Below are 13,647 nucleotides of genomic sequence, written 5' to 3' on the forward strand. Positions count from 1 at the left end.
AGTGGTTTAGGCATATCATGTCAAAAGAAGGTGAAGAATCTCTTAAGAATAAGGTATATATTCAGCTAGGGAGGCCAGAATTACATTTTAAATGAAGTACCAGCATGCAAAATAGGAGTGGACTGATTATGAAGAAATTCATAGAGAAGTTTCATTTACATAGATCTTTCGAGAAAAGGCTAGTTAGAGACTTCAATTATAATCACATTCTTACAGAAATTCTTTTAATTCACTGTCTAATGATGAAAATATTTTAAGCATGCAATGTTCATGAGTAGCTTGGGTTAGAATTACTTACAAGAATACCCATTAAAAAGTAAAACTTGCGTGATCAGAAAGAGCTTATGAAGAAATAAAACTGATCTCCCATAAGAAATCTTGCAATGGCGTTAAGAGATTCTGAATCAAGCCCAAGTCAGCAACTGAAAAACAGAATTTGCTGATTTCCTGGTAATGATTATTACAACAACACATAGAGCTTTAAATCTCTTTCAACATTTGTCCTGAAAGTTGTCTCTGGAACTTCACGGCTGTAACAGAAGTTGTGCCATTGCTTCAGGAAGACAAAGGTATTGAAACTAAAGGGCTTTTCCAGGAGCTGGAGATATTCCCCCGTTTCAGGTGTGTTCCATCATCCCCACTGAGGAGATATTTTTCTTTGCTTCAGATATGTAATTTCCTCAAAAAGGATATATTACAGTACAGTTGAAGTGAACTACCTCAAATAAGAATGAGGATTGAAAATGTGGCTTAATTTTCATTTCCTTGCACAAATCCATTAGAATGTCATAGCTGGTTTGTCCAGCAGAGAGCCTGGAAAATGAAGACCTGTCAAGATCTCCACACAGGGGAAAGCATTGCATCTTTTAATGAGTTCCACAGCACAACCATGTGCCAAGCAAAATCTTCACTTGATCTAAAAGTACACGGAATGTAGAGTCCTATGGATAGAGTGATCCAAAGACAAAGAGATTTGATGCTTCTACCCAAACAATTTCTTGGTGTGCTTTTCATTTGCAAACTGCAGAGCTTTAATCACACTGGCTTGGAGTACGTGCTTATCCCAGGGTGGACAGGTTTTGAGCACTCGAGGTCCTTATGTGTGGGATGCAGCAAAATCCATCCTCTGAATATAAAGGAATTTCCTCCTCTGGCAGATTTTGTCTTTTTTAATCCTGAGTGAGTGCATGGTGAGGAGGAATATATTTCACTGGAAATGGCAAGATAATAAAACCAACATAAAGAAAACCCAAGTTCAAGTGAAATATATACAGGAAGGGAAAGGGCAGTCTCAAATTTATGAGTAAAGCTTTTCAGTGGAAAATTGGGTTTCTGTCTTCAGTTCTGAGACTCCCTTTTGCTGAGAAGCCTCATACACAGCTCACTGTTTTATACCATATTGTACCAGAAATGAGGTCATCACTGAAGCTTCACTGAAGATGAAGGGACCAAAGAAAGACTGAACTATGGTTCTGTCGCATTATTTCTGCATCCCTATGTGACAATGTTTTGACTCTTACAAATTAAAAAAAAAGGCCAGCTTCCTATACTTTTCTGAAAACTCCAAATTTCCACAGCTACAAATCTTATTTTATAAAAATCTATTCTGTGGCTGTTTGGATTTCACCTATATTTAATTTTTTCAAAGTGACTTCTGGCATAAGTAAAAAGCATGTGGGAATTTAAAGGTTTTCCATCTTCAATTTCAGGTATTGTTTTGCTCCCCAAGGAAAATTTCATCCTCCCTGCATGCTTCTGAGGACTTTTCTAAAGAACGCTGCCAAATACAACTCCATCTCTCTTTCTGCTTTCTACTGTTGTTGTTGTTGTTGTTGTTGTTTAAGAGATCAGGGTGTCAGGGCAGTTTGAATTTATCATATCATAGAATCCTGAGAGTTGGAAGGGACCTCTGAAGGCCATCTAGTCCAACTCCCCTGCAGTGAACTGGGACACCACAGCTGTATTAGGTTGCCTGGGGCCTGATCCAACCTCACTTTGAAAGTCTCCAGGTACAGAGCATCGACCACAGCACTAGTTAACCTGTTCTAGTGCCTCACCACCCTCATATATACTACTAAGATGACTTGAACAGAGGTCCTTCCACCCATCCTCATGGGTTCAGAACAGCAGGTGTTCCAGACTGCAGTGAAACCAATTGCTTTCACGGGCAAGCAAACTGATATTCAAGTATCTAACTGGATACAATATCAGCTTTCAGCAAGACAATATGCAGCTTTTCTCTGGAGTCCATTCCATAATATTGTTTTGTACTTTTTTTTTCTTGTGATCAGTACTCAGCTAATTCTGATTAGCCACGTTTTATATTTCTAGTTCTGCATTGAGCAGGTTCTACCATCCTGTTGCCCGCTTTCCATCCTATTTTTCTCTTCCTTGCCTCATTTGACTGCCAGGTCTCCAGGTTATCATTACACAAATCTCAGCGTAACAGCACTGTGATCTTAAATGAATTTATATAGTATGATTATCATGGTAGGAAAGAATTAAAAATGAATTAAGCTTTTCTAAGCAATATTTCTTGGCTGAAATGAAAGAAGCTAAATTTGTCTTACACTGCTCAATAAGGGATACACTAAAAATTAATGAGTAAAGCTAACATTTACCATTCCAGAGCATAAATGTAACGTTATTATTTTCAAATACGTATGGAAATCAAGAACAAATTATAACTTTCTGTTTGAAATAGGAACATGCCAGGTATCATTGCCAGTACCAGAGTTTATTTTCCAGCACTCTGAACTTGGTGCAGTAATGACAGCTTGGTAATGCTATTAAAGTTTGTACTACATTGCTGGATTCAGGAATGCATTGTGTTACAATTAATTCCATCTCTGTGAGAGCCACTTTTCTTGTTTGTTTTATTTTTTATTTTTATTTTTAAGACTTGGCCAGTAATTAATTTTTTAATCAAGATTAAGATACAGTGTCATTACTGATTCAGGTCTAATAATGAGCATTATAAGCCTAGTAGGGAAGGCAGCTGTTTGCTTGCCTTTTTGTTCTTTCCCATTCACATTTGCCAGGTTAATACTGTGCATGCAGATTTTCATTTGGACCGTATTAGTGTACAATCTTAAAGTTAAAAAGCCAGAATATTTTGAATTCCAGTAATCCTCAGCTGTACTCAATACAATAGGCTTTGTAGTTATACATTAACTAATTATCTCTGTGCAGCACTCTAGGTGAATTCCAACACGAGTGCTCTAATAATGTAATTAAAAATGTATAAAAGAATTAAAAATGAACTAAAGGGAGATCATACAAAACTCTTTAAATCTGGATGAGATTTAAGCCCCTCAGTTTTAAAGGACCTGCAGTCAGTAGATTAAGAGTGTTTGGGATGCCAACCTCATGCAATGTAATGTAAGCTTCAAATCAAGCAAACAAAAGATCTCGAGAACTCTTGAGCTGTCATGGCTGAAAAGTCAGCGTTACCTTGCAAATAGAAATACTATGCAAATAAACATTGCTGTCAATACTGATCAGCCCTTTTTAGCAGACACCAAAGGTGATAAGAAATTGGAATATTTTGTAGCTAAGTCCAAACATAGGAGGGATTTCAGCTGTTTCTTTGCCCCAGGTCAGGGTAGTTCTGGGTGTCAGTGGACAGCTCAGCTGATGCAATGGGCCATGAAGGACAACACCCAGCAAAGCTGGCCCTGTCTGTTTTCAGCTCTGCAAATATTGCCCCCAAACAAGCTGGAGCCCAGACGTGTTCCAAGCATACACAAAAGCATGATGTTATGTTTCATCCTGCTTTTTATACAAACTTCTGCTGCTGCTCTGTTCTCCCCCAGGCAGTTTTCAACTGTGTATAGAGCAGGAACAGCCCTGGGGCCTCCCGTGTCCTGCAGACAGCCCTAGGGAGCACAGGCAGAGCATCACAGGCTGTCCCATCCTCACTGCATGTTCTTCCCAGCAGGCGAGGATGAGGCATACAGGTGGTTTTGACCTGAAGGAACATTTAATGCCAAGAGAGGCCACAAGGAGAAAGACTGCTATTCTCCTTGACACTGACTGCCAGGGAAGCCTCTGGAAAATAAAAAATTAAATGAGGATAGGCCAACTATACTAGAGTATCTATTTATAATCAGCATCTATTTATGATCAAATATATTTCTCAAGTAAACACAGCGAACAGCTTCCTCTGTTTGTAATCTGCAGTAGTTCAGAGACATCTATTTTGCAAGAAAACTAACAAGCTATTTTTCCTTTCTGCCAGACTTCTGTCTCAGGGCTATATGCTTCCCTTCAGCTCTGTGTGTGACTGCATTGTGAATTGAGGACAGTGAATGACCTAAGCCAGCAACATCACATAAAGGACCAAGTATACACAGTGGGATTTACTGAGGAAACTGGCAATAATAACAAACATCTGCAATAAAACATCAAAGGCAAAGTGCTCTCTAATTGATGTGTACATGGAAGACAAAACGGGTAATATAGAATATCATTTAGCACCCTTAACTTTAGATATCTTAGTGTTTCTATTGCAGCTCCCTTTCTCTGTGAATCCACTGTTATTTTATTTATTTACTCCTCTCCTTGGGATTTTAAATATGTGATTTTTTTTTTTTTCTGTATAAGTAGTATTCTTGTAAGTCTAACAGAGGAAATAAGAATATCACCATGTGAACAAGGATAGTAAAGCATTCCAAGTCCAGAAGTGTCTTCTGTAACCACTCTGATTGCCATTCAAAATGGCAATAGGAACTGTATGCAATCATACGTGCCTACAGGTTCAAAGTCCTTCTTTAAATTCATTTCTTCCTGTTTGCTTTTTTCAATACATAAATTAGTATGAGGATTTCATATCTTTTCCTGCAGAGAGAAGCAGTGGCCATTTCTCAGGTGGACTTCAGCTGAGGGAAACGCTTTAGGAACAACTACACTTCAGTGGGGAATCAATGGGAATGAAGTGTGTGCTCTCCTTAATAGTGTTTTCTTTAATTATGCCTGAGTTTTTCTGAGGTATTCCTTTGCTACTCAGTTACTACACTGTTTTGCTTTTGCCCTTATTAAAAAGCATGCATTGCTACAACTGTTTTTGAAACTTTCTAGGTTGCTGGTTTGTCTCAGGGGAAAAAAAATTCAAAATGTAGGTAAAGTATAGCTTTTTAAGGAAACACAGTGTTGTGCATGAGGTTACTTTCCTCTGTGATATTCAATCCTAAAATGAACTCAGGGTGTTATCCAACAAACTGAAGTCACTGTAAGGGAAATGCCTTTCCTCAGGATCCTGTGAGGCTGAGGCCAACATCCATTATCTCTGAGAAGAGGAAAGGCAGAGCTGTGAGCAGACATCCCAGAAAAATCAGGGAAAGTTCTTTGAAAATGAAGGTGCTACCAGCTTCTTTCTATCTCCAGTAGGTTTTATTCAGTACGGAGTTCACAATACAAACTTACCAGCAACATTTTCAACAGGAAAAATAAAAGCACTTCGTATCACTCCTCCCAAATTCCTCCTGCAGCTCTGTTGTTACACTCAAGGCTTTTCTCAGACAAAAGAGAGATATGCTCAGGTCCTTACTGAGAACAGATTACTATCAAGGTTTTGTCAAGACAGATAACGACCACAAATCTGTTTCAATCTGTGTTCTCAAAGGACTGATAGCAGGCACCTGGTGCAACAGCTGAAGTTCAATTGAGCATGGGCCAAAACTCTGAGTCAGCCATCTTACCCCATAAATAGTGACCAGCCTAAGAACAATAGTTCTTTCTTCTTGAGTAGGGATGTGTTTTGAGGTTATACCTGCTGCAGAGGTCCCTTGCTCTTTGGCATCAATGTACCTTGCTGCTACAGCTCCTTGGTAAGTGACTAATAGTTTGTTTTAAACTTTCTTACTTTTGCTAAGGTTATATCTTTGATTGTTAGCATAGAATTTCTTATGTATAAACTGTTGATCGTATCTAGGACTGGAATTGGGTTCAGTCATGCCTAGGCTCCTCTGTGAAGGAGCTCAAAAAGTGAGGAGTTTGCTCTTGAACCTTGCTTAAGGGGAAGGTCTCCTGGATTGGTCTGTTTAACTCTGTGGAGTAAATCATCAAGTCTACCTTGCTATTTCAAATCTTAAATTGCTGCTTTATTTATGGCTAAGGTTTGTTTTGCGTCAATAGATATTTATTCCTGCTTCTTTCTTACATGTGAGTCGAGTGTGGTTTCTATCTCTGATATGTAAGAGGCATGTTTAAAGCACGCTTCAGGCAAGGTTTAGAAGGCTTTCAGTGCTTTAGATGCTAATGGAGGTATACAGGGTGATTAGTGGCTTTTGGTTGTGTGAGGATCCCAGATACATTCAGGACTTAAATAAGCTCAGTGCCTGGTCTTAGCTTTTGTTTTTCCTTCCATGTTTTATTGCACCTTTTTTTGGTAGGTTGGTGCCCTATCTGATTAAGACCGTTGTGATACCATTCGTTAGTGATGTTCTTTGGGGAAAAGGGATTAAGAAAATTACATAGCAAGTCTAAAATGTTTATTGCAAGTCAAATACTTCTTTAGCAAATCCTTTACTGTAGTCTTGTGTGCCTTCATTGCTAGATCATTCTCCACGGTCTTTTCTTCAGGATGTTGGTAACCAAGACTTGATGCACAGCTTTTCCCATTTCTGCTCCTTTTGTAGAAGCCGTGCCCTCTTTCGTGCTTCTTTTCCTATTCAGGCAGACCCCAGGGTGTAAGAAACGCAAGTCATTTAGTAGATAGCAGGCAGGCTCCTGACCTGAGGGGATCGATCCCAGCCTTGCAAGATGATCCATTCCTCATGCTAAGTTCTCCCTGAAGGGAAAAGCCCCACAAATACCCTGAAGTTACTTCCTAGCCTCGTAAAATGTTCCTGTCATGGGCTTGATTTTTGTCTTAGCTAATAAAGAATGATCCATGTGGAAAGCATTGCAAAATTTGTTCTCTTAGGATAATGATGATGATCATGAGACACTGGCTCACCTGAAGGAGAATGCTCCAATGCAAAGATGTGGCAGAAACAAGCAGTGAAATGTTGGAGTAATTTTGTGTTACATGTATGCAGGTGATTACCTTTGAAGACGTTGGTCACCAGGGAAAAGTGATAGGTAGATAAGTGAAGGGAAAACATGTGAACCTGAAGAATTGTTTCCTCTGGGTTTAGATCGTTTATTAGTGACAAAATAGACTCATTTCAGAATGTTGTTTTGACCACATTCACATTATTGACTGAGACCGCCTCCGGGCAGCGTGTTTGGACAGAAGAGAAGCCAACAAGAGGCTACTTTTAAAGGAGATGGCTCAGTCACAGGAGAAAAGGAAAAGAAAAAAATGGAGGAAACTGGGCTAAAGAAAATAGGCTACTGATGTATTATCTTATTCCTAAAGGATTTTGTACTCGAGATATTTTTTTTTTGTAGTCATCTTTGAAACTTCCTCCGTTCTTGCATGGAATATGATAGTTCAGATGCTTAGCATTTAGGTTTTTAAAAAGGAAACCTTGAGTGAACTTCCCATTGCTCTAGACTGACTTTCTCGCATTTTCTGTTGTGCTTATTTTTATTTTTTTTTTTACTGGTGATTAATATAGAATTTAATTAAAAAAAAAAAGTTCATAGTGAGCTCTTTGTCAGAGAGGTAACCAAACTGTATTTTTGAGGCATCTGCTTTGGGCTGTTCCAAAACTTCATAATAATAAAAAACTGCATACAATGAATAACGTCCTGGCATTTCCATGCTATAATTCAGTGAGAATTCAGAGTTCTTTTATCCAGGGGAATTTCTAGGAAAAAGCAGAGGAAAAGAGTTTATTAGAGTAACTTCAAATACTCTAGTTCCTCCCTGCCTTGATCTCTGTTGAGTTTGAGGATGTAGCTGTTGGTGACTCAACAGGTTGAGCACACTGCCCTTTTTACAACAGAACTCTTTATCTCTTGCTGATGTTATTTTTAAGCAGGAGTTTGTACTGGGCATGCTCCCAGCCTGGAGGACTTCTTCCTTCCTCTCATGAAACAGCAATTCATGATTTCACATCCCGAGCTGACTGCTTGCAGCTAACTCTAACTCTGTTAGATGAGTCACAATTATGCAAAGATACTGAACCTGCTGCCTGCTACTTTTATTTGTACACCAGGCATCGTTTCAACTTTATTGCTCCCATTTGCTTTCTGTCTCTAATAACAGTCTGCCTGCAAAACCAACAGAATCCTTTAAAACACACAGTTCATTAGTTCTGTTTTGAGAAGCATTGTAAACACTGAAAATACATCTCAGACATAGATATCTGGAATTGATAATGAAATTATGGTTCATTGCAGAGCAAGGGGAATCGTAAAACAGCTATGAATGTGGGACTTCGCTCCCTGGATTCTGTAATATTAAGAAAGTTCTCGGATAATATGCCATTAATTATGAGTGCCTTCCTTTTCTCTCAGAAGCAGTGCTGTTTATCCCAGTGTTACTATCCTTTTTTCCCCTTTTCAACTGTAAAAGCAAGGCAGTTTATATTGGATGACAACCTGAGAGCAGTGCTACAGTCTCGGTGTGTTATAAGGAATTAATTGCTCCAGTTTGCTGCATAGTTTTCTTTAGGCTTCTACACAACACCATATAATATATTCATGCTCCTAGTTTGGGATGCAGGAAAGATATCTAACAAATTTAGACCAAGTTAACAAACCTAGAGATAAATGAATGGTTGTTTATACATATAATTTCCAAACTGTATTTTACCTGTATGAAATGCAGTCTTTGTGCTCTGTCACTTTGGAGAGCACATCTTAAGTAAAATGAGTTTTAGCGGCATTTGTTGTTAGTAAGGCTTTTTCTTTCTAAGATTACTGGAGAAGAAAGAAAAAATTATTGATGTTATCAAGTAAAAATCTGATTTTTAGATGTGTGTGAACCTTAATAGTGAGAAGTTATATTCTGTTCTTTTCTCGTCAGAAGTTTTCTTTATTAGTCAAATCAAACAGTTTATGGAAGGGAAGATGTCTTCTGATTGTTTTGTACATAGTTTGAACCAAGTTACATAAATAGAAGAAATAAACCTTGCACACTCATGGTTTTGCTCACCTCTCAAGCTATCTGCATGTCTATACCATGTCTATACTATGCCTCTTTAAACCATGAAACACTTGCAATGAAATTTTAGGAAGAGATGGGGTTCACAAAGTTATTTGGTTCCTTCAGACTTCATACAAACCAAATGATGGATGAAATGGAGGATATTACCTGCGAAGGGACTGAAGGTGATCCTTTATTAGATATCAGAGAATCCAGGTGGGTGTAAAATGCCACCTTCATGAACTCAGCTGTTCTCCTTTAGTCTTCAGTTCTTCTGAAGCAGCTGAAGGTTGCATTTCTGCTTATCTTCATGTGAAGAATTAGATTTTGTGATGCTAGGTTGCACTGAAGAACTGTTAAATCCTTCTTCTCACATAAATGTTTTCCTATGTATTCATGCTATAGGCCTGCCACAGGAATGGGTGATTGTTCTCTTTTTGTGGTGGTTTGTGCTCTGTTTCCAAAGCTCTTGTTCTTATTAAGTTCAAGTGTCCTACAATAGCTAAACTGGATGTGTCTGGATTTCTGAGAATTAGCAATAAGGGTCTGTGAGTCTAGATTTGCATTAAATTCCTTGATTACCTCAATATTCCTGCAGAGGAGCCAGTTGTCCTGATGAGGCAGCAATGATAATTGGATTATTAGTGTGCTAGCTACCTATAAGGAGTATTCTTTGTAAGACAGTACAAAAAAACAATAGCATCATTCTAAAGATGAGTTTGTTTTTTCTCAGCTGATCAACACTCTTCCTACAAAATAAATACAACTTCGTAAGGGCTGCTACCAGTCTGTACCTAAAGAAGATGAAAAGTCAGCAGAGAGAGCAAATTGCAAGCACGTTTAAGTAATAAAACACAGCAGGGTATGCTGTTGTTAGGGTAGACACCCTGAAGTGTCTTAATGTGATTATAATGTGACTTCTTGAAACCAAACAATTATAACTATGCTAGATAAAATATTATTCATATTCTATAGGGTTAAATGAAAGCCAAACGTTTTTGGTTTTTTTAACATATAACTGCAGTTCTAACGGCATTTCAAGAGAGCTTTATCAAAAATCCTTTTGTTCTTAGTAAAGTATTCAATGTGTTATAGTGCCGTTCAAAATTACAACTGTGCCCTATGTTTAGTACAGCCACAGAAGTCAATGCAACAAAGACTTAATTTAAAAATATATGTAGAAATTCTATTTTGCTTTGTTAGCTGGCAAATAAACGGAATGTTCCTTCATCATACAACTGTGAAGTTAGAAACCCTTTATTTTTGACGTTGAAACTGATCAAACATAAGAGCAAGTTGCCCAGAGGTGTTATAGGGTCCAACCTTTGGGACACTGAAGACCCAATATACTCTGTCTGCCCTGCTCAAGCAGGGCTTAGGCTGTGTCCTCTCCAAAGGTACCTTCTGCCTCATCCATGCTGTGACTCTATGATGTGACAAAGAAAATATTTGGCCTCGTTTCCAGATGAGCACCTAAAAGAAATGTTGTATGTGAAGTCTACCTCTGGGCACAGGGCTTTCACTTCTAACTTGCGTGTCTAATGGCATTAGAAGTGGTTTCTGCGACGTCGTAATTGCGTTGTGACTTCTTAAGTCTTATCAATATCCACTGGTGATATGAGCAGCTTTGCCTCCTTCTCCCTTCCAGGTTAATTTGGCCTATTTAACATCTTATATGTTTTACAAGACTTCTCTATGGGAGGATTTGTTACTGAACATATTGTATAGTCTTGAAAGCGTAACAGAGCCAAGAATTCAACATCCTCAAGCTTTTTTTCCTGGCAATTTAGCTTAAACCTTACGTTAAAATCTGTCGTGGAAGCTTTAAAAATGCGCCAGTGAATCATCTTTAGGTGAATATTTGCTTTCTGTGTATGTGTTTAAACATCTCTTCATTAAAGAAATCCAAAATGACTCAACTTGCTGGATTTTTTTTAATAATGAGTTTTTAAAGTCTGCATTCCACAAAATTGTTGGGAACCTTAACTCTTCTATCGCTACCAGCAGAGACTGAGTATTCATCTTCAAATCCTTAGAAGAAAAATTACATTTGCATGTGGTACTGCAGGTCTTAATATTCACAGAATGATGTTCTTGAAGGTGGCAGACACAGCAGCAAAATGAAGTTGACATGAGTTCAAGATGACCAGTGACTTAAAATTTGGGGAAGATAATAAGATGACTTATTTACAGAGACTGTCTATGCTACTGTTTAGGTTTTTCACAGCAAGTTACTTATCAACCTGATAGAAATGCTGACACGCACAGCCTTAACTCCTGCATCACCCAGATGCTACTCTAACCTGATTTGTGGCCGTTTCCTTGGATGAAGATATGAAGTGGATGTGCTTTCCAAAATATCTGTAATTCCTCTGTAGGACAAAGAGTCTGTGCCAGAAGTACTTGTGATTACATGATTCAAGCAGATTTTTATGATTTTTTTTTTGTGCCTGTTAAATGACAGTGTAACATATTTTATACTGGCTGAACTACAGTTCTGTAAATAATAGCAATATTTTCAACAGATTGTACCCTTCCCTGACCTTTGTGCCAATAAAGCATTGTGGCCTTTACTGACTCTTTTTTTTACAGGCTGTAGTAGCAGCAATTTTTATGAACTACATCATATCGTTGTGTTGTCCTGTGTTTATTAATTAGCCAAATTAGCATATAGGATTTGTAGCACTGGGTATGTCAGGCTACGTTTTTCTCTAGTTCTTAGTTTTCAAGCTTTAAAAAATAGGAATATCTGTTATTTCTTTATTTTTATTATGCTGAGAAAGACAATCCATTACACAACAGAGAGAAAGGAAACAGACCAGAACAGTAAAGTAAATAATAAATAACTAAGCTATAACAAAACCATCAGTGCTTTAGTAAAGATTTGCTCATCAGTACAAATACAACTTTGACCACGGTCTCTCAGTCCTTCTGTTCAAGCTGTGTTTTCCTAATGTTGTTTGGGGAGCCTCTGCTCTTCCAATCACCTGGAGAGATTTTGGCTGTAAGCATGTGGCCCTATGGGATCACTTTTTGGTAGGTATGACTAAAACACAAACTTTGTCATTCCTATTTTTCTTTAGGAGCAGCTTTGCTGGACTGTGTACACTGACACCGTGCCACTGGTCCTACACAACTATGGCTGGGGATTTCCCTACTCAGGAAGGATGGGGTGGGGAACTGCTGTCAAATAAATACAGATTGCTTGTGGTGGAGGTTGACACACACAGGCTGATGACAGTGATGCTTGCTTCTATATCCTAGTAGGATATAGAATTTTGAGGTCTGAAAAACTTGCAGGAGAGAGTGGACAGATCTAGAAACTGCTGTGTGTATGTGAACAGTCAGTCAGTCAGTGTTATTTTTCTAAAGTGAAAAAGAAGATTTTGCTGTCGGTGTTACTGTCTGTAGCAAACATTTATGGAAAGTCTGAAACTTGATACACAAATATTTGAACATTTTCCTACTCTGTATGGTGAATCACATGTATAAATATGTTCTGCAGGCTTAGCAAGTAAGAACATGTTTCAGTAAATCTCCTTTGCAGAAAAACATTAATTCCCTAATCAATGTTCTCTTTTTAGTTTCCATTGATACGTATGTTACAAAGTTCAGTAAAAAAAATCATTTAAAAGTATTTTTAATCAAAACCAAGTGAGAGTCATAATCAATTTGTCTTATGGAGACTTTCATTAAACTGATTTTTATTTATATAATATGTTCTTGTTTGCTTCCCCTTTGAAAATGTTTGAAATGAGATGCTTAAGGGCAATCAATAATTTAAGCCACAGAAGAAGTGGTTCCACTCATCGCTTTTGCTAGGAGTAAGGTTATTAATTTAATTTCTCTTTTTCAAGTGAAGGTTTCAAAAAGTGATAGGCCTAGGCTGAATATGGTTTGAGAGATGTTTCCATTTGACAGTATCTGTGCAGAGGAAAAGAATCACATTTCAAATGTTTGGGGATCAAAGAAAGTGAATGCGATCATGTAAGCTCTAAATTGGATTGTTATGGCTTGTTTTAGTTATGTAAATATTGGTAAAGGAATAAAATCACTGAAATTGAAATACCTTATTCAAAAGGCCATCTTGTGGGAAATAACAGCAGATTATGGGGATGGTGAAGGATAAAACTCTCTACCTGCTAGTGGCAGTAAAGGAAGGAAACGAGTATTACTCTCAGCTGAAAAGCAGTGCTACAAAGACAGAAGTCATCTGTCTGAAGAAATGCATCTCTCAATTATGATGATAAAGTATGATTTGCTCTGGGACAGTAGAAAGGTATAATATGATCTCCTTGTCAAAATAATCACTATCTACTATGGCCATTGCTCTCTCACAGTTCTTTAATGACAATGTGAAGAGATCCGGCCTCTAATTCAGACCTAAAGTACTTGTAGAAATGACAGCAAACGACAGTAGATCTGATTAAATAGATTGGCAGCAGAAGCCAAAGACACTTTAATAGTTTGCTTCAACTTAACAGGAACAAGGTGCTCAGTGGTGCTATCTCCCTTTGCAACCAGTGTGTAATTTCTATTTCTTATCAAAGCAGATGAAGTTATCATAAGGAGGATAAAAGATACAAAGTTCAGGGTTGTCTTATTTA

General features: G+C 37.9%; 1 long non-coding RNA gene across 1 annotated transcript; it reads left to right on the forward strand.

The window, feature by feature from the left end:
- The first annotated feature begins 308 nt into the window (after positions 1–308).
- Positions 309–13,077, forward strand: LOC116217030. The gene is made up of 3 exons (XR_004160873.1): positions 309–5,828; positions 9,167–9,256; positions 9,774–13,077. It is a non-coding gene; the product is annotated as an uncharacterized LOC116217030 (long non-coding RNA).
- Positions 13,078–13,647: the final 570 nt, after the last annotated feature.

This window comes from Meleagris gallopavo, chromosome 11, assembly GCF_000146605.3.
Source record: "Meleagris gallopavo isolate NT-WF06-2002-E0010 breed Aviagen turkey brand Nicholas breeding stock chromosome 11, Turkey_5.1, whole genome shotgun sequence".
Lineage (NCBI taxonomy): Eukaryota > Metazoa > Chordata > Aves > Galliformes > Phasianidae > Meleagris > Meleagris gallopavo.